The sequence below is a fragment of the Carettochelys insculpta genome, chromosome 1 (assembly GCF_033958435.1).
Source record: "Carettochelys insculpta isolate YL-2023 chromosome 1, ASM3395843v1, whole genome shotgun sequence".
NCBI classification, from domain to species: domain Eukaryota; kingdom Metazoa; phylum Chordata; order Testudines; family Carettochelyidae; genus Carettochelys; species Carettochelys insculpta.
In genome coordinates, this window is record NC_134137.1 from 138,613,661 (window position 1) to 138,634,756 (window position 21,096).

Genomic DNA, 21,096 nt, shown 5'->3' on the forward strand with positions numbered 1-21,096 from the left:
CAACCAATCTATCATTGATCTAAAACTGCAACCTCTTCATCTACCAGATGTACCTTTCACTCTACAGTGCCACTGTGCAATGAAGGGGTTCTGCATGACTCAGTGTCTCCCCAGCAGGAGAAAGAAGTTCTGTACTCTGTGATTACTTTCATTCTTTCTAAACTGCGGGCAGCATCACATCTGACTGACACTGGTAATGACTGTTTTTTTCAGGGACTTAAGGCATATAGCTAGATTGAGCCCACTTGTGTAATAGACATGCCCAAATATAGTGAAATATTATTGGAGGTTACCTGGGTAGCATTTATTTAAACACTGCACAGAAAATCAGTCCACATTTTAGCCATATTGGAACAATTAGTGCTCTAAGTTGGGTGCCCCCAGTGTGGTAGATTATGTAGTTTAGATGGGAATTCATGATTAATAGCACACTGACATTTCAGCAAAGGACAAGAAGATCAGAGGCCAAAGAGGAAAAGGGAAGAAGGTAGAATGAATGACATAAACAGAAGACTGTTTTCTTCTAAACCGTCTACTACACAAAACACTTTTGGATTTTCTGAATAGAATACCTAACTTTTACTTAATAACAAAGACTCCATGTACACTACAGAGAGCTTTTGAAAGAAACTCTTCTGGAAGATCTGTTCCAAAAGAGCTTCTTTCGAAAGAGTGCATCCACACATAAAATAGTGGATCAAAAGAGTGATCTGCTCTTTCAAAAGAGAGCATCCACACAGCCCCCGCTCTTTCAAAAGAACAGGCCAGGGATCGAAAATGAAGACTGTTCTTTTGAAAGAGGGACCCTGTGGAGTGTCTGCACAAGCTTTTTTTCGAAAGAAGCTTTTGAAAGGGGGCACTCTTCCTGAGATGGGAAAGGAAGAGTGATTTCAAAAGGAGCACTACGTTCTTTCTATGTACTTTCAAAAGTATGCTTTTTGTGTGTAGATGCTTGATGGGCTCTTTTGAAAGAGCCCCTTTCTTTTGAAAAATCTTTCAGAAGAATTTGCAAATGTAGATGCAGCCAGAGAATAGATTCTAAGGGGCTAGAGATCAGAAAAGCAATCCAGCCAATGGAGAGGCTTAAATGTTAATTGCAAGAATGTGTTCTCTCTATCAGACATATGTAAGATCCAGTGAGAACACACAGCTTTGCTGGATTATAATTTAGCTCATATGAAGTGAGGCTTTTAGGATGGAATTTATGCACTGTGGCTGTGGCAACAAATGCTCTTCACATATTGGTGTGTAAAATACAAAAATGTTATACTGAATATTGCATTAAATCAGTTTCTGGGAAAGCGTGGCCTCTCCTCCATTTCTTGAGGACTGCATGACCCTAGATGGTAATTTAAATATGACAGTAATTTAAATATGAAAATAATACGGAACAAATTCTCAGGAGAAACATATTCATTGCTTATTGGCATTACATGGGACTAATACAGCTTTTTTCCAAAAAAAAGTATCAGACATATTAATATTCAATGCTGAATTTAGCCCTCTCACAAGGTAATCTATGGCACTTTTCTTCTAGAAAGCAATTTCAATTAAGGGAGACTCTTTTCTCTGGGGAACATTATCTATCTCCAGCAGCAGGAATTCTTTATCAGTGACCAAAAAGTCCCTGAAATTAGAGTGCCAGGGCTTACAGGCCTCCCTGCTCTTTATCATAGTTAGAATTAATGAAACAAATTATGAACATTGTTTCTGAGATGTTAATTACATGCACCTAGCTAGGACATTCAGATGAGGTCAGTCATTGAATGACTGATTTTCCCGACAGAATTCCAGCATATATATACCCCCTACAAACAAATACACACAATTCAACTATGAGCACATACATGATTGCATTTTTAATGTATTAACTCCAGCTATTAACTATTAAAACTATTCAGGCCTATTGATGGAAGAGGAGATGCAAATAGGGCAACTACTCCAGAGCCTGGCAATTCATAAGGGCCCAGGGCTCAGGCCACTAGGGTTACCGTTAAAAAAGAGGCCACCCCTGAGAAGGAGTGTAGGGCTACGTCTACACGTGCACCCAACTTCGAAATAGCTTATTTCGATGTTGCGACATCGAAATAGGCTATTTCGATGAATAACGTCTACACGTCCTCCAGGGCTGGCAACGTCGATGTTCAACTTCGACGTTGCTCAGCCCAACATCGAAATAGGCACAGCGAGGGAACGTCTACACGCCAAAGTAGCACACATCGCAATAAGGGAGCCAGGCACAGCTGCAGACAGGGTCACGGGGCGGACTCAACAGCAAGTCGCTCCCTTAAAGGGCCCCTCCCAGACACACTTTCATTAAACAGTGCAAGATACACAGAGCCAACAACTAGTTGCAGACCCTGTATATGCAGCACGGACCCCCAGCTGCAGCAGCAGCAGCCAGAAGCCCTGGGCTAAGGGCTGCTGCCCACGGTGACCACAGAGCCCCGCAAGGGCTGGAGAGAGAGTATCTCTCAACCCCCCAGCTGATGGCCGCCATGGAGGACCCCGCTATTTCGATGTTGCGGGACGCGGATCGTCTACACGTCCCTACTTCGATGTTGAACGTCGAAGTAGGGCGCTATTCCCATCCCCTCATGGGGTTAGCGACTTCGACGTCTCGCCGCCTAACGCCGATTTCAACTTCGAAATAGCGCCCGACGCGTGTAGACGTGACGGGCGCTATTTCGAAGTTAGTGCCGCTACTTCGAAGTAGCGTGCACGTGTAGACGCAGCTTATGTGTTTCAGTCTGTACCAACTCATCTTGTATTAATGTGTTATAGTGTATATAGTGCATTAATGCAACATGAAATGGTAGCAACTGATACAGATACATTCCCTCTCAAGGGTGTCGTCTTCTTTGAAAGGCCAAATGTGGCAACTTTACAGGCTGATACTGTTTCTACTGTGGCAATGATGGAAGCTGGACACCAAGACCCTTTACATAGCTGCTGGAGTGCCATCTGCTGTGAAGAACTGTGAGCTGTCTTTGTAAGCCACGGTGTGCCCTGGGTGGTGCTGAGGCTGCCTGGGGGAAGCGAGCTCCAGCTCCGCCCCTTCCATCTGAGGCCACACACCTGCTGGGGGCATAGAGCCCACCCTCCATCCCCTCGTGCTTTGACCAGGGGCCCAGTGAGTCTGTTGGCCCCATTCAAACAAACTCAATAAGGTTGAACTGAATTAAACAACGTTCATTCAGGTTATCAATGGGAACTGTCAGTCTGTCACATTGATCACATCTGGATGTTCCATGAGAGGGGAAGCCTTGGTCCTGTGCCCTGTTCTGAAGTGCAGTCACTGAAGACCGGCCCATGAAGAAAAGGATACTCTGAGGACAGAGTGCTGTCAAGCATAATTCGCAACAATCGGTAATCTCATTTTCATTAGGATTAAAAAATTCTGTTTAAATATCTGCTTTCAGACTATTTTCCCCTTAAATCTGCCACAGTAAAATACAGTGGCAACTTTATTATCCAGCAGCCATGGGCAACAGGGCATGCTGGATAATTAAATGTGATGGATATTGGAGCAAGCCCAAGACCTGCTGCCATCAGTCCCAGCCCCACTGCTGATGTTGCTGGCCTGGCAGCTGGCAATCCAGCCCCCAAGACCTACTGCAACCAGACCTCGCCATGTAGCCACCAGTAAATCATCTGGTCCGTAGATACTAGCCATGGACAGGTAGCTGATCAGCCCAGCCCTCCAGTGTCACCGTTCCTGCCCTGATGGCCCAGGACAGGCAGCCAGCGGCTCTGGCCCCATTGCAACTAGCCCCACTAGGATCATCCCAGCAGGTCAGCAAGCAGTGGAGCAGATGCTGGTTACTTTAACATGCCTGTTATCTGAATTCCAGATAGCCCATCTGTTATGGTATATGGGGAACAGATTTGACTAAGCGCCTTTGTTTTAAATCTGAAAGTTCTAGTCAGTGGCTTCTGCAAAAGTACCTGTTTCCCTGTGATAAGTTTGCATTTAAACATTTTATGCATGATCAGTGTATGTTCATTTCTCTACTAGATAGAAGCCCGCTGAAATTTTACTTGCATGTTTAAATGCAGAAGCTCACAGTTCATTGCTTGGTGACCATAAGTTTATGTAGTTGTGTATAATAATATATTAACTGGTGATATTTGCCACACAGGTAAAAATGAATTTGAAAAATAGCTTTGCCTTACTTTCATTACTGGGTAAAATAGGAAAATAGATCAACTTTCTGTGAGGTCAATACGGGAGTTTTTCAGTGGAAAATATTTATTATTCACTATTCATTGAAAAAAAACTAAACATTTATGATTTTTTAAGAGAAAACAACCTGAATATTGAAAAAAAGTTCCATCATTTTGTTAAAATTACATTGGCTACCATACATGGATGAATGCTCCTGAAAAAATGGCATAATATTCTTTGCCACCCAAATTACATAGGATAGTGTTCTCTGAAATCTTATACTTTCATGGAGAATAACTCAACAGATGACTTAGCACAGACATAGACACTGTAGAACAAGATATGAACCTTGGCTGAAAAGAATGGTGATCAAGATTGCTTCTCATTATTTTGCTTCTTACCAGATTCCCATTATACAACTACAAAGACTATAATATGTATAATCTTCACTGGCAATTCAATGGAAGGCACATGACATTCAAAGATGTTTAAGATGCACAGTTTTGTTTCTAAATTTGATTCTTTCCAATGTAAAAGCATTGTGGATTTGGATTTCATTAATTTGTCATATGGGGACAATTCTTCATTACTAGTCCAGGAATGAAGTCTCTGTGTATATTTCAGCAAGCTGGTTTAGTAAGGTTCCCAATTGTCTCCTGCATGGTGAAATGGTAGCTATTTTCAGCAATACAGGGAGCTATGATTACACCAGGTAGCATCAGTAAAAACAAGTAATTAACTTGGTTAGGAAGACAGACAGGCACACTGCTGAGCTTCATTAATTGGGAAATACAGGGCCAAGCACAGTGCTGATACTCAGAACAGCACAACTTTTTCCCTTTAGATCAGTGTGGAATCCATCTGAAGATGGTGCTGATCATAGTCATATGCAAGGGAGCGTAACAGAATTACAGTGACGTACACTTGTGTAGAATGTTCACACAACCCTTGAACGCATCAGAATGGAGCCTAGATTAGAGGTTCCAGAAATTTTGCATTACTCAGAGGACATTCTCCTATCACGAGAGAAAATTGATTCCCTGCTTAATAGTCCCTTTTTTACTATGTGCAGATGTGCCTGCCTCCTACTCAGAGTTCTTGGACCTGCTGCATGCTTTCCGCCATTCTTGGAGTGCGTCTACACTAGCTGGCTACTTTGAAGTAGCCGGCACAAAGTTGAAATAGCACACGTCGCATCTACGCAAGCCACGTGCTATTTTGACATAGAAATCGATGTTAGGCAGCAAGATATCGAAATCGCTATTCCTATCCAAAGATGGGAATAGTGCCCTACTTTAATGTTCAATGTCGAAGTAGGGTGTGTGTAGACAATCTGCGTCACTCTGCTTTGAAACAACGGGATCCTCCATGGAGGCAATCAGCTGAGGGGTTGAGAAGCCTTGTCCAGCTCCTGAGGGGCTCTATGGTCCCCGCGCGCAGCAGCCTTTAAAGCACCATGGACCCGGATTTCCTGGGGCAGGAAGCTGAGAGCATTCAGGAATCAGCATACACACGTGCTAGCCCTGCACACCCTCCGGAGGCCCCAGACCACCACCCACCACCCATGCCATCGAGCCAGCCCCCAGAGCGCCCCCAGGATCCCCCCCCAAGGGGACCCAGGAACTCCTGGCAGCCAAAGTGGGGAGCCAAAAAGAGACGGGGCCCTTCCTGGTCAGAGGCCAAGCTCTGAGACCTGCTGGGGCTCTGGGGTGAGGAGGAGGTGCTCCACGTGATGGGGAAGCAAACAGGGGAATGCAGAAGCATTTGTCCAACTGGCCAACGTCCTGGCCGCCCGGGGTCACACTGCCCACACTCCAGATCACTTCTGGAGCAAGCTGAAGGAATTGCAGCAGGGTTACGCCTGGGCCTGGAACTCAGCCACCTGGTCTGGGGCTGTCCCCGCCACTTGGCCCTATTACAGGGAGCTCAGGGCCATCCTGGCCTCTCAGGACAACTTCTCCCCCTCCCCCAGCCACCCTTGACACCACAGCTGAGGAGCCCCAGCAGACCTCAGAGCCGGAGTCTGGCCCAGAGGCCAGGCCCACACCCCGGGGCCCACCCAAGGAGCCCCTCTCGGGTTGGTGGAGGATGGGATCCAGCAGCGAGGAAGGGGGCTCCTCAAAGACTTCCCTTCCCAGAGCACCAGCCGAGCATCTGCCCACCAAGGTTCCCCTGACCTTGGCAGTGGATGGTCAGGTATGTACCCCACAGGACGCACACCCCTGGGCCACGGGGCAGGGGCATCAGACATGACAGGGAGCCCCACACACCCTCCAGTGGACCCCGACCCACAACTGCCCAGGCACAGCACCATCCCAGGATGGCGGCATGGCCATCAGTGCCTGTCAGCACCCACACCCAGGGACAGTACTGTGCCTTAACCCCAGGGGCGGGGGGACCATGCAGTGGGGACACCCAACAGGGACACCACACCACACCGACGGGGATGGAGACCCAGCACCCAAGGAGGGGCGTGAATGGGCCAAGGGCCAGGACACAGGACTAACAGCCTTCCCATCCCTCTCTCCCTCTCTGCAGCTGCACCATCCGAGGCCCCAGGCAGCCAGGCACCCTCCGTGGTCCCCCAGAGCCTGCTGGAAGTCAGCCACCACCAGTGCCTGGGGACAGCCCCAAGGCCAGCAGGTTAGTCACACCACCACTGGACCCAGGGGATGGCCCCCATGGACCCTCAGCTCCTGGCAGTTCTCTGGTGGCAGATAGAGGTGGCCAAGGAGAGACGGAGGTTCAACCAGGAGGAGTCCACCCAGCACTGGGCGACGTGGCAGGAGTTCATGGGCATCTTCTGGGACATAGCTGGGTCGCTCCGGGAGTCTGTTGCCCAGCTCCTGCCCCCTGCCACCTCCCCGCCACCCTCCCCGCCACTGCACCCGATACCCCCACTGATGCCCCACCTGCCTCGCCCCCTGCATTGCCACCTGCCTCACCACCTGGCACCCCACCTGCTGCGCCACCTGGCATGCTGCCTGCCAGCCCCCCAGGACCAGAGCCCACTGGGGCAGAAAACCAGCCAGTGGAGTCATCCTAGCTGTACCTGCCAGTCCTCCCAGCCCCCAGCCAGCCGCACCGGGGACCACAGACAAGGGGCAGGGTCATGACCCATACCCACCGGGGGTCACACCCCTCTACACCCACCCCAGACTGACGGGCCAACGGCTGAGCCATCCAATGGTCCCCTATTTGTTCATAGTTGTCCCCTTTGTGTATTGTTGTTCCCCTTGTTTATAGTTGTCCTCCTTTGTATATTGGTTGCAGTTTTCGTTGTGAACATAACAGAGTTACCAGTTTTCAATAATCCACAGTTTTATTTTCCAAAGAACCTGAAACGTGTGCTTGTTGGGGGCATGGTGTGCCGGTGGTGGGAGCGGTGTGCAGGCAGTGCAGGTAGTGTGTGGGGGGCCCTCTGGGGAAGGCCATGGAGGTGCTCAGGGGTCTCCCTGATCAAAATGGGCCCACAAAGCCTTGCAGACTCATACCCCCTCGCAATGGGCCTGGTGAGTGGGGGCAGCTTCCAGCTGGGGGGAAGCCTGTGCCGGCATCAACTATCCTCCCCTGGACAAAGGTCTCCCCCTTACTCTCCACAATGTTGTGGAGCATTCAGCATGCGCCCACAACATGGGGGATGTTCTGGAGGCCGAAGTCCAGGTGGGCAAGGAGGCACCACCAGCAGCCCTTCAGGCGGCCGAAGGTCCTCTCCACCACCTGGCGGGTGTGGTTCAGTCGGGCGTTGAATCGCTCCTGGCCGGCGTTGAGGCGGATGGTGTATGGACATATGAGCCAGGGCTGGAGGGGATAGGCCACTTCCGCCACGAGGCAGAGGGGCAGGTGGGCATGATTCCCCAAGAGGAATCTCCCTCTGGAGGATGTAGGTCCCTGCCTCCAGTCAGTGGCACAGGCCCAAGTTCCAGAAGATGCAGGTGTTGTGTGGGCAGCCGGGCCAGCCCACGTTGACATCCTGGAAGTGGTCCTGGCTGTCCACCATGGCCTGCAGGATCATGGAGTAGTAGCCCCTCCGGTTGATGTCTCTTCCCCCACTGTGGTCTGGGGCACAGATGGGGATGTGGGTCCCGTCCAGGGGTCTGAAGCAGTTCAGGAACCCCATGGCGGCAAACTCAGTGACAGCTGCAACCAGGTACCCGACTCGGATGACCGTCTGCAGCAGCATGGCATTGAGCTCATGGACCACCTGTGGGGAGGGAACACAAGCACCCATGAGGGTATGCAGGGTGCCCCAGGCCCTTCCCCCGCAGGCCCTCCTCCCGGGCATGTCTCTGGATACCTCGCCGTCCAGCCCCTCCCTCCCCAGAACCCCTACCTTGCCAGCCCCACACCCAGCCCCTCCTTCCCCAGCCCCACACCCAGTCCCCTCCCCGGCCCCCTCGCCCCCCAGTGGGTGTGCGCCCAGGCCTCCTTACCTCCATGATGACTGCCCTGACCGTGGCCTTTCCCACTCCAAACTGGTGTCCCATGGAGTGGGCTGGCTAGGGTCCAGCCCAGCTTCCAGATGGCTATTGCAATCCCCTTCTCGAGGGGGAGGGTGCACCGCATCCGTGTGTCCTGGTGCCTCAGTGCAGGGGTGAGCCACTGGCAGAGCTCCAGGAAGGTCTGCCGGTTCACGTTGAAGTTCTGCAGCCACATATCGTCTCCCACTCCCGCATGACCAGCTGTTCCCACCACTCGGAGCTGGTGGGGTAGCTCAGAAGAGGGGAACCCGGTGGTCAGGGGCATCCCTTTTTGCCCCGTGGGAGGCCCCCACTGCCAGGAGCTGCTCGGCGGCCTCCCATGCAGCACCTAGCAGGGCGCTTGCTCCCTATATGACTGCCTGGAAGGCTTCCAGGTGCTGCTACTGCTGTTACTGCTGCTGCTGCTGCTCCTGCTGCTGCTGCTGCTGTTACTGGGGGTCTATGGCTGCTGTGCATCAGTCCGAGAGAGTGTTGCTAGTGCTCTGCAGACCTTGTGCTGTGCAGGTGGATGTGTCTGGGAGGGGCCTTTAAAGGAGCGGATTGCTGTTGCCCTGGAAGGGCTAGTCCAGCCTGTGACCCTGTCTGCAGGCTTTGCTGTCCCCTTATTTCGACGGGGAGCGCTTGTGTGTGTGAACACTCCTCATTTCCTTCCGAGGCAGCTCCTTTTGACGTTCCCCGTCACTACCTCGACATTGAACGTTGACAGCACCAGCCCTGGAGCATGTGTAGACGATATGTGTTGAAGTAACCTATTTCGATATTCTTACTTAGTGTAGACGTAGCCTTGGTGAGGTAACAGTAACTGCTTCTCTTCCCAAAACTTACTTGGTCTTCTAGGAGGGGTAGACCAGCCAGTCATTTCCTAGGTTTGTTTTTAGGTGGGGGTCACAGAAGAAATAAAGTATGGGTTGTTGCAATTGCAAAATTAAAGACATGTAATCTTGTTCCCAAGGTTGTGTGATTTTACATGAATATCCAGCTGTTGGAGTAGCACCTGCTCATGTATAATTAATGAGGCTACTTGATCATACCATCATTTTTCTAGGCATTAATAATTTTTTTCATCCATGAAATTCAGAGAATGAGAAATGATTTATACACAGGAAACTTCCAAATTCAGAAAAAAATCTCTATACAGAATTGTCCTACGGCTATGTCAATGCGATAGGTTAGTAGGCATCCTTCAGTCTGCATAGACTGTGGATTGCGCCTTTTAAGTTTCAATTGAGGACTTCATTTACAGCATCTGTTGTGACTATAAAGACCCACACGAGAGTGACAGTCCTTACTGCATCTCTTGCAGATGTAGTGGGTGTCTGGCAAGTCCTTATTGTGCTTCCTGTGTGCTTGCTTCTCCTCTGCTAGCTGTCTGATCTTCAACTCGCCCTTCTGAAGGCCCTTGTGTAACCCCTGCCTCCATCTGCTGCAGTCGTCTGCTAGATCTTCCCAGTTGTCCAGCTCGATGTCTACCTCTCTGAGGTCTCTCTTGCAGACATCTTTGTAACGCAACTGGGGGCATCCGGGAGGTCTTTTGCCAGAGGCTAGCTCCCCATACAGGATGTCTTTTGGAACCCTTCCATCGTTCATCCTGTGGATGTGGCCAAGCCAGCAGAGTCGACGCTGCCTGAGGAGGGTGTGCATGGTTGGGATTCCAGCTTGCTTGAGGATGGCAGTGTTGGTCACTCTGTCCTTCCATGATATTCCAAGGATGCGCCTGAGGCAGCGCAAGTGGAAGACGTTCAGCCTCTTTTCCTGGCGGGCATACAGGGTCCAAGTCTCGCTGCTGTAAAGGAGGGTGCTGAGGATGCAGGCTCTGTAGATTTGCATTTTGGTGTGAGTGTACAGCTTGTTGTTATTCCACACTCTCTTGCTGAGTCTGGACAGAGTTGTGGCCGCTTTTCCGATCCTCCTATTTAGCTCAGTGTCCAACGACAGGGTGTCAGTGACGGTGGACCCGAGGTAAACGAACTCGTGGACAACCTCTAACCTATAGTTGTCAATGCTGATTGATGGGGATTCAGCAACATCCTGACCGAGTACGTTCGTCTTCTTTAGGCTGATGGTAAGCCCAAAGTCCTTGCACGCTTTGGAGAACCGATCCAGCAGTTTTTGAAGCTGGTCTTCTGTGTGAGACACTACAGCAGCATCGTCTGCGAACAGCATGTCTCTGATGAGGACTTCTCGCACATTAGACTTAGCTTTCAGCCTGGCAAGGTTAAACAGTTTCCCATCGGATCTTGTGTGCAGCAAGATGCCCTCTGTTGAAGATCCAAAGGCATGCTTCAGGAGGAGTGCGAAGATCCCAAACAATGTCGGAGCAAGCACGCATCCTTGTTTGACGCCGCTCCTGATTCTGAAAGCATCCGATAATGCGCTGTCATATTGGATGGTTCCTCTCATGTTTTCGTGGAATGACTGGATCATCTTGAGTAACTGTGGAGGACAGCCTATCTTGTGGAGCAGTTTGAACAGACCATCCCTGCTGACCAAGTAAAAGGCCTTGGTCAAGTCGATGAAGGCTGTGTAGAGTGGCTTTCTCTGCTCCCTGCACTTCTCCTGCAGCTGCCTTAGAGAGAAGACCATATCAACGGTAGACCTCTCTGCGCGGAATCCGCACTGCGATTTGGGGTACACCCTCTCAGCAATCTTCTGGAGTCTGCCAAGGATGACGTGAGCGAACAGTTTACCAGTGATGCTTAAGAGGGAGATTCCACGGTAGTTGTTGCAGTCGCTTCTGTCTCCTTTGTTCTTATAGAACGTTACAATGTTAGCATCACACATATCCTGTGGAACCTCACCCTCTTTCCAGCACAGGCACAGTAGCTCATGCAGAGGTTCCAGGAGTGTGTCCGCGGCACATTTGATTACCTCTGGTGGTATATACCATCCTGACCAGGGGCCTTTCCTGCTGCAATGCTGTCGATGGCTGTCTTCAGTTCATCCACAGTCGGCTCTTGGTCCAGTTCGTCCATTACTGGTAGGAGCTCGACGACATCGAGGGCTGCGTCAACCACAACATTCTCACGTGAGTACAGCTCGGAGTAGTGCTCAACCCAGCGCTCCATCTGTTTGGCTTTGTCAGCGATGACTTCACCAGATTTGGATTTCAGAGGTGCCATCTTGTTCTGGGTGGGTCCTAATACCTTCTTCATACCCTCGTACATTCCTCTGAGATTACCAAAGTCGGCACAGGTCTGAATGCTGCTGCATAGCTGGAGCAAGTGGTTGTTGGCACAGTGCCTGGCTGTCTGCTGTACTGTTCTTCTGGCCTCTCTAAGCGCTTGCTGGGTACTCTGGCTCGGTGAGCGTTTGTACTCCAGGAGTGCAGTGCGCTTCTTTTCAATGACTGGAATCATCTCATCGGAGTTAGCTTCGAACCAGTCATTTGTGTTTCTAGCTCTTCTTCCAAACACCGACAAGGCCATGTTGTAAACTGTATCCCTCAGATGTTGCCATTTGGATGTCGCATTGACGCCCCCAGGGCTGCTGCGCAGATTTTCCTGGAGGGTCTCTCTGAACTTTTCAGCTTTCTCCGAGTTTGCCATCTTTCTGGCGTCAATGTGGGGCCTTCCAGCAGGTTTAGAGTGGTACAGCTTCTTGGGTCTCAGCTTGAGCTTGGAGCAAACTAGCGAGTGATCTGTATCACAGTCAGCACTATGATAGCTGCGTGTCAGAAGGACGTTTTTGAGGTTATTACGCCTAGTGATGACCACATCTAGTTGATGCCAGTGCTTCGAGCGTGGGTGTCTCCACGACACTCTGTGCTGTGGCTTTGTTTGGAAGAATGTGTTTGTGATGCACAGATTGTGGTACGTGCACGGTTCAAGGAGATGCGATAGGTTACATATTTAAAATTAGGATGTCAATTTCATTTGCCTTTCTTGGGAGGGAAGAACACATTCCAAGTCAATCAGCTTTATTGCTGAGTAGCTTACCAATAATTTGAGTTTGTAGAATAGTAATTCACTGACGTGAAGGAAAGTAGATCATTTGCATTCCTTAAATCATAAACTGGTATTTATTATCCTCTTCAAAAGGAAAATGCATAATGTCATTGCAAACTGAAACTGCCTTCTTAGTCTGTCAAATTTAACACTCACCACTGACACGGTATCCATAGTGATTAATGAATAACACTGTGGTCATAGTGATGAAGGTTTGCTTTGCTTTGAATAGGAATGCATCACGACAGACAATTTGCCCTTCAATCAACTTACTCTCTGTAAGACTTATTTATTCTGACCTTCATATTTGAATCATAGTGAAAAAGTCAAACTTACCTTGCCGTGTTTTGAATAAAAAGTTAAAACTTTAGTTTATACTTATCTAGGAGGCAACTTAACTCGATTAAAAGAACTTTAAAATTTTAAAAAGGGTGTCAGAATCAGAACCACTCTATTTTCCAAAGGAAATGTTGTTGACATATGCCAACGGAATGCTAAACTAATCCACAATTAAGGCTGCTGTTGTACAATTAGAATCAAGAGGATATTTTTCCTGGAGTAAAAGCAGCTTTCTAAATTGACAATCTATGGGGCTGGGAAAATGTATAAGACAGAGATGGAAATGTATTTGTGTTCTCATAAAGTAATAAATGGTCTGTCAGCATTAATAGCCTCAGGAAAGTGTTGGCAACTCAAGCAGAATAAATAAGAAAAGACTGTGACAGACTGTCACTGCCTAATGAAGCTAAGAGATTTAAGGTATTCAATCATAGTATTTTACTAGTACACCTGGATTCTCTTTATTAAAAAAGCATTTATCTAATGATGCATTACAATGCATCACCAGTAATTGAAGAGTGTTTTACTGATGGCAAATGGACGTAAGAAAACAAAGGAGGAATATTCCATATTGTAAAGAAGCTGGAGTGTACCCCTGGTCAATAAGGCCCAAACTCTTAGGCTACAGTTACACTACAGTGATCTATCAACAGAAGTCACTGTTGGAAGAGATTTCCCAACAAAGCTTCTGTCAACAGAGTGTGGCCACAAACAAAATCCAATACGAAGAGCACTGTGCTCTGTTGACAGAGTGGCTGGACTGCCCAGCTGCTCTTTCAACAAAACACACACCTGGATACACAGCAGACAGGGCTGCCCATTGTTCTGGATTCCCTGTCTGTCAGAAAAGGTCCCCCCAGAGTGACCACACAGCTTTTTGGTGGACAGAATCTGTCAACAGCAGTGTTATGCTCATAGCTGAGAGGCAGAACGCTGCCAGCAAAAGTGCTGAGTTTTGTTGTCAAACTGTCAACAAAATACATTTTGTGTGTGTGCGCTCCAAAAGCTTTGTTGACAAAACTGGGGTTTTGTTGGCAAAACTCACTAGTGTAACCGTAGACTAAGACCAGAGACTTCAGACATTCTAGCTGTGTTAATAACCGAATTAATGAAACTGCTCATGTATTTTCCACAAGCAGAAAAGGAAGTAAATTAATTTATTAAAGATTTCACTGCAAATTACTCACTTCAGATTTAGCCTAGAAACTAAAATGACAATTTCACTGGACATGTAATATTGTAAAAGATGGGCAAACAGACTGTAAAGTATATACCTATACTAATAAAAGAAGAATAATGCAAATCATATGTTAAAGCATTTCTTGAGATAAAACATGCAGTACTCAAGAAAATTGGCCCTCAGAGTAATTGATTACAATCCTGTAACTTTTAACCTTGATTATTCTTCATGAGAACAAATATGTCCTAGATATACTGTCCAGAATTTGTCTATATGGATGCAGTAGGAAATTATGGCATTGCACATTGCCAAGAAAATAACAGAGAAACCTGTCAAATAGCAATAATGGGATTTTTCTGGTGCATTCACATGCGCTGTTGAAAGTTGTGGGGAATTTGCCTTCATAGAAAAAGCAGTCTGTTCTTTTGGGGGAAATGCTAGCTCAAAATGCTCATGTAAGTTGTCTTCTATATAAGTTTGAACCTAAATGCATGGATGAAAACCAACCATTTTGTACTGCATATGGATTTATTTTCATTGATTTCTGCTTGTTTGCTTTAATGCAAACAAATGTTTCAACAGATCTTTTGACTGCCTAAGAGTTATCTTTCTTATTGCCCTTTGCAGGTATTTTACCTCATAGTATCCAATGTCTTAAGGCGGCTTGCAGCTTCCTGGGAAAATCCCATACAATTCAAGTATCAGAGGGGTAGCCGTATTAGTCTGGATCTGTAACAGCAACGAAGGGTCCTGTGGCACCTTATAGACTAACAGAAAAGTTTTGAGCATGAGCTTTCGTGAGCTCATGCTCAAAACTTTTCTGTTAGTCTATAAGGTGCCACAGGACCCTTTGTTGCTCATACAGTTCAAGTGACAGCATTCTAGCCTGCAGCACTGCAGCAGAATGGACAATGCCCACTCCCCGCCCTGCACACACACCCCTCCCATAACCACAGGTGTCTCTCAGAGGACCCTTAAGAACTCAGCACAGTCTCTCTTGTATGTGACACCATTCCCCTCCCTTCCTTCACTTACACAGAGCAATTTAATACCACTAAAAGTTCCAACAGTCCTCAGAGAGCCCACAAAATAAAATCCATAACCATAACACTGGAGTCCATACTAAACCCTACTTCTTCTGCCATGTCCATAGTTCTTTTGCCAGCTAGTGTGCTACACCTGAAGCTATAGCCTGAGCCCTTTCTCCCTGGCATCCTCAGCTTTCATGCCCCACCTCCCTCCACCCTCTGAACTGCACCCTGCAGCTTGTTGGTAACTTTTGTAAGGAAGCCACTGATCCAGCCCAGGTGTGCCATTTTCGTAATCAGGGTCTCCTAGCCTCAGCGTTGAAAGCCTCAAGCATGTTACAAGAACCAAAGTTAAAATGTGGAAGTTGGAGGTCAGAACATATAAGCTGCGTCTACACGTGCACGTTACTTCGAAGTAGCGGCACTAACTTCGAAATAGCGCCCGTCACGTCTACACGCGTCGGGCGCTATTTCGAAGTTGAAATCGACGTTAGGCGGCGAGACGTCGAAGTCGCTAACCCCATGAGGGGATGGGAATAGCGCCCTACTTCGACGTTCAACATCAAAGTAGGGACGTGTAGACGATCCGCGTCCCGCAACATCGAAATAGCGGGGTCCTCCATGGCGGCCATCAGCTGGGGGGTTGAGAGATACTCTCTCTCCAGCCCTTGCGGGGCTCTGTGGTCACCGTGGGCAGCAGCCCTTAGCCCAGGGCTTCTGGCTGCTGCTGCTGCAGCTGGGGGTCCGTGCTGCATATACAGGGTCTGCAACTAGTTGTTGGCTCTGTGTATCTTGCACTGTTTAATGAAAGTGTGTCTGGGAGGGGCCCTTTAAGGGAGCGACTTGCTGTTGAGTCCGCCCCGTGACCCTGTCTGCAGCTGTGCCTGGCTCCCTTATTTCGATGTGTGCTACTTTGGCGTGTAGACGTTCCCTCGCTGTGCCTATTTCGATGTTGGGCTGAGCAACGTCGAAGTTGAACATCGACGTTGCTAGCCCTGGAGGACGTGTAGACGTTATTCATCGAAATAGCCTATTTCGATGTCGCAACATCGAAATAAGCTATTTCAAAGTTGGGTGCACGTGTAGATGTAGCCATAAAGTCCCAGAACTCTGTCATGAAATAAAGATCACACCATTGTATTGCTCTGAGCATGTTTCCTAGGCCTGAAGAAGAGGTCTGTGTAAACTCAGATGTGTGTCTATTTCGCCAACAGAATTTGGTCCAATGAAAGTTGTTACCTCACTCATCTTGTGTTCCTATTCAAAAATACCACTATGTTCCTTCCCTGGAGAGAAAGGAATCTGGGTCTGGGATTAAGGGTATGTCCTCATTGCACAGTTAACCTTAGTACTTACCCAGATTTTAGCCTAAGCCCAACTACCACACAGAAAAACCTTTGTGGAAGTATTTTAAGCCTGAACTAGCTTACTACAGTGGTAAAGGTTATAATAGTGTAACACCAACAGACCCAGGTTGCTGGCCCTGGGGGATAAAACCTGTGAGCATAGGGGCTAAAGCCCTGCACTCTACCACGTGAGCTAAAGGCCAGCTGGCTCTCAGCCGAAGCTGTAGAGCAGAGACTTCGCTCACCCCAGATGAGGTCTCAGAGCCCCTGGGTACCACAATAGGGATTCCACATTAACTCAGGCTGTAACCCACCCACTCTGATGAGAGTATGTCAAAATTATTCAAAAACTGAAAGTTCTCCAATGCATTCCCACAATTCCACACACAATTCTTACACTATTGAGCAAAATAACTGAGCAATAATCTGTGAACATCTTAGCACAAAGAACTATGTGATATGCTCCAGACACACAGGCTGTTTTTACACAGGCAAGATCTTCTGGAAGAGCAGTACCTTCTTTTGGAAGATCTGAGGAGGGTCTAAACATGCAAAGCACTCTTCTGGATTTCTTCCACAAGGAAGTGCCCCCTCTTCTGGATTCTGTACTCCACTTCAGACTTAGGAAGAGGGCCTTCTTTTGGAAGAATCTTCTGGAAGAAGGCATGTGTAGACATTCCCAGACCACTTCCGAAAGAAGTCGTCCTCCATGGCAGCAGCTTGCTGGAGACTGGGGATGCTCTGGACACCCCAGCAGGCCTCTCTGGTCTCCAGGTCTTTGAAGCCTTTCACGTTGCAAGGACCTGGAGGTCCTGTGCCAGGAAGCTTGAGAATGTGAGACTGGCAGCACATGGAGGGCTGCCTGCAACACTCCCATGAGGCCCTGCAGTGCCCAGCAAGTCGCGACCTGCAGGGAAGGCCAGCAGGCCAGCACCCTACACTGTGCAGGGGAGCCCCAGGAACCCAGATGAGGGCAGACAAGACCCTGACTGGGCTCCGAAACGGAGGGCCTCCTCCTGGACTGAGCCAGAGCTCCAGTTCCTCCTGGGGCTCTGACATGATGAGGAGTCTTCTGGGACACCGGTAGACACCGGAGGAATGTCCCAGATTTTGCCCACCTATCCCAGGGACTGGCTGACTGTGACTACCTCTCCCAGGCACTGGAGCAAATCAGGTGCACAGTGAAGGAGCTGCGGCAGGGGTACATGTGGGCCCGGGATAGTGCCCGCAGATCCGGCCGTGCCCCTGCCTGCTGCCCATTCTACCAGTAGCTTCAAGACCTCCTGGCTGCGGATGACACCTCTCCGCCTAGCACCACCGTGGAGACAGCTGCACCCAAGCTCCCTGCCTCACTGGAGGAGGAGGGACCCACTACTGTGGAAATTCCATCTGATGAGGAGTCCACAGATAGGTCCGTCGTCATCATGTTGCCCTCCACTGCCAGCAGCCAGGCCCCTTCCATTTGGGCATCACCCGATTTATAGGAGGCCATCTCAGGTAAGTGTGCACCGTGGCAAAGCACAGTGGAGGGAGGGGGACACCTGGGCCCCAGCCCCAGGCCCTGAAGCCCTAAAGCCCATCCCCAGTCAGGGCCAGGGTGCACCCATGCCTGTGGGCAGCACCTGGCTCCCTCTTCCATGAAGCACCCCCTGAGTGTGCTGAGCACCCCCCCTTCCTGGGAAGCATAGCTGCGTCTGGAATGCCCCATGGCCCCCCAGCCCACAAGCCCATTGCCAGGGTTGGTCACTGTGGACAGCTCCCTGGCCCCAGCATCATGCCTGAGGGGCCACCGTGGTGAGTGCATGTAAGCCCGCATGGCGGCCTCCCCTGGCACATGCCCAACCCATGGGTCTGCAGAGGGGGTAACCAGCCAGCAAGACTGGGGCCATGCCACTCAGGTCCCATATGTGGCACTGACTCCTGCCTCTACCCCACTCTCTCTCTCTTAACAGTGATACCTTCCAAGGGTCAGGTCAGCTGGACAAGGAGCTCAGGGCTTGCCAGCCCCATCCAGGCTGGAGGACCCAGCAGCCCACCATGAGGACAAGGCCGCGGCCTACACTGCAGCCCTCTGCCACCAGAACACCCTCACCAAAACATGGCTGGCCCTTGACAAGGCCGAGCTGGAATGGAGGCAGGACACATGGGAGGGGTGGGGATGCTCCACACCATGTGTGGGACCCTAGTGGGCCAGCTCCCAGCCCCCTCCAGCTGCTCCCCCCGAGGACCCCCCCACAGTCCCCCCTGAAACCCCTCTGCTGTCCCCCCTGAGGCCCCCCTGCTGTCCCCCCAAGGCTCCCCTGATGTCCCCCAGCTGCTCCCCTTCATTCCCCCCCACTGGCCCCCCTGTTGGCCTCTTGGCTGCTCCTGTCCCCTTAGCTCATGACCCTGAGGCCTTGGCCACCCTACTGCCCCTGGGCCTGCTCAATGCTGCACTGAGGGACCTCGCAGCATGGCTTGTGGCCACGGTAGACCCCATTCAGGGTTGTCTGAGCCACAATCCATCCCCCCTCCGGACTTCCACTGAGGCTGGGCCAGGTGCATCAGCGCCCCACAGGTCACTGCACTCCCAGGGTAGGAGGGGCACCCGCGGGTGCCAGAGTTCACGGCCTTCCACCCCATCCCTTGATTAGCACCCCCCACCATTCCTACCCCAGTTCCCATCCAAGTTTAAGTGCCCCTGCCCCTTTACACCCGTGTATAGAGTTCTCTCCCTGTCAGGTTTGGTTGTTATTTTTATTATTCCCTAAAGGTTGAGGGTTTTATACATGTTAGCATTCTGCACCCCCAGTGTCCCTGATTACTGTGGGGAAGGGTGGGGTGTTGGGTGGGGTGGTAGGGGGAGCTGTGGAGAGGGGTGTGGGGGTTAATAGCCTTGGCTAAATGTCTCCCGAAGCGCTTCCCAGATCCACAGCCCATCACGGTTGAGCTGCCCATCTGGGGCCGCAGGAGGCTGCTGGTAGTGTGGGGCCAGCTCTGCCTCCAGCCCTGGGGCAGGGTCCCCTCAAGTGCCTTGATGAGGTTGTGGAGCGTGCAGCAGGTGGCCACAACCTGTGGGACGTGCTCCACCCGCACATCGAGGTGCGTGAGGAGACACCTGAATCGCACCTTCAGACGGCTGAAAGCGCACTCGACGAAATACTGGGCCCATGTGAGCTGGGTGTTAAACAGCTCCTGGGAGGGTATGAAGTGGCCAATGTATGGGTGCTTCAACCAGGGCTGGAGTAGGCTGGGTCACCCACAAGGAAAAGAGGCATCATGATGTCCCCTGTGGCGTGCTCTCATCGGGGAACAAATGTCCCAGCTTCCATCCTGTGGAACAGGGAGGAATTCCACAGGATCTGTGTGTCTTGTGCCCTGCCCGTCCAGCTGACATAAATGTCCATGAACTTCCCACAGGTGTCCACCACCACCTGGAGCATGATGGAGTTACTTGTGGTTGACGTATCAGCTGCCACTGTGGTCCGGGACCTTGAGGGTGATATTGTCCCATCGATCCCCCCAAAGCACTGGGGGAACCCGAGTGCAGTGAAGCCCTCAATGACTGCATCCATGTCCCCGGTGTGCACCAGCTGCTGCACCAGCACGTGGTTGATAGCCCTCATGACCTTCAAGGGAACGGGAATGGGTGCACACGTGGGCGTACTCAGAGGGGTCCCTGCCCCCTTCCCCTTCCATCCCCTCCCTCCCTACTGGGCCCCCCCTGCTGGGGGACCCCTCCAGCAGTGGCCATGTGGTATCCCCTCTGGGCTAGACCTGCCGGCCCCCCCAGCCCTGCCCCCTCCGAATTGGCTCCAGGGGTTCCCTGAGCCCACCGGCACCCTCCCTCCTGCTGGTGGGGCAGGATATGGGGCTGGACTTACCTGAAGGATGACGGCCCCAACAGTGGATGTGTGCACCCCGAACTGCTGCCCAATGGATGGGTAGCTGTCCGGGGTGGCCAATTTCCATACAGTGATGGCCATGCGCTTCTCTGGGGGAAGGGCTGGCCTCATCCAGGTGTCCTGGTGTTGTAGCCTGGGGGCGAGCCAGCTGTAGATCTCCAGGAAGGTCTCTTTCTTCAGCCACAGGTTCTGCAGCCAGCAGTCATTGTCCCACTCCCCCATGACAACCCTGTCCCACCACTCCATGCAGATGATGTGGGTCCAAAAGCACTGGACCAGTCAGAGGAGGCCTAGCAGGGGTGGTGGGGGTTCAGGACACACAGGCCTGGGCCTCTGTCTCCACAGGAGGCTGAGGAGGGTGGCCAGCAGGATGACTAGCCTGTGGGCGAGGGCAAGCCTGCTGTCCTGCGGTTGCTGGGGGGTCCACGCCTGCTGGTTGGTGGATGCTGGACGAAGACCTGGGTCTGGCTTGCTGGGCACAGATGTGTCTGGCCTTGGCAGCGTTTGCAGGGAAGGGCTATTTGGTTGGGGCCCTTTAAGGGGCTGTGTGGCCGGCAGCACCAGAAGGGCTCCCTGGCTGTGCCACCCCGTCCATATTGTTTCCTGCCCTGTTCTTCCAGAAGAGTGCCAGTGTGTGTGCAGACGTGCTCTTCCGGAAGAAGAGGCGGCTCTTTTGGGGTCTTGTTTGATGTGTAGATGCACTCTTCTGGAAGAGGATCTTCTGGA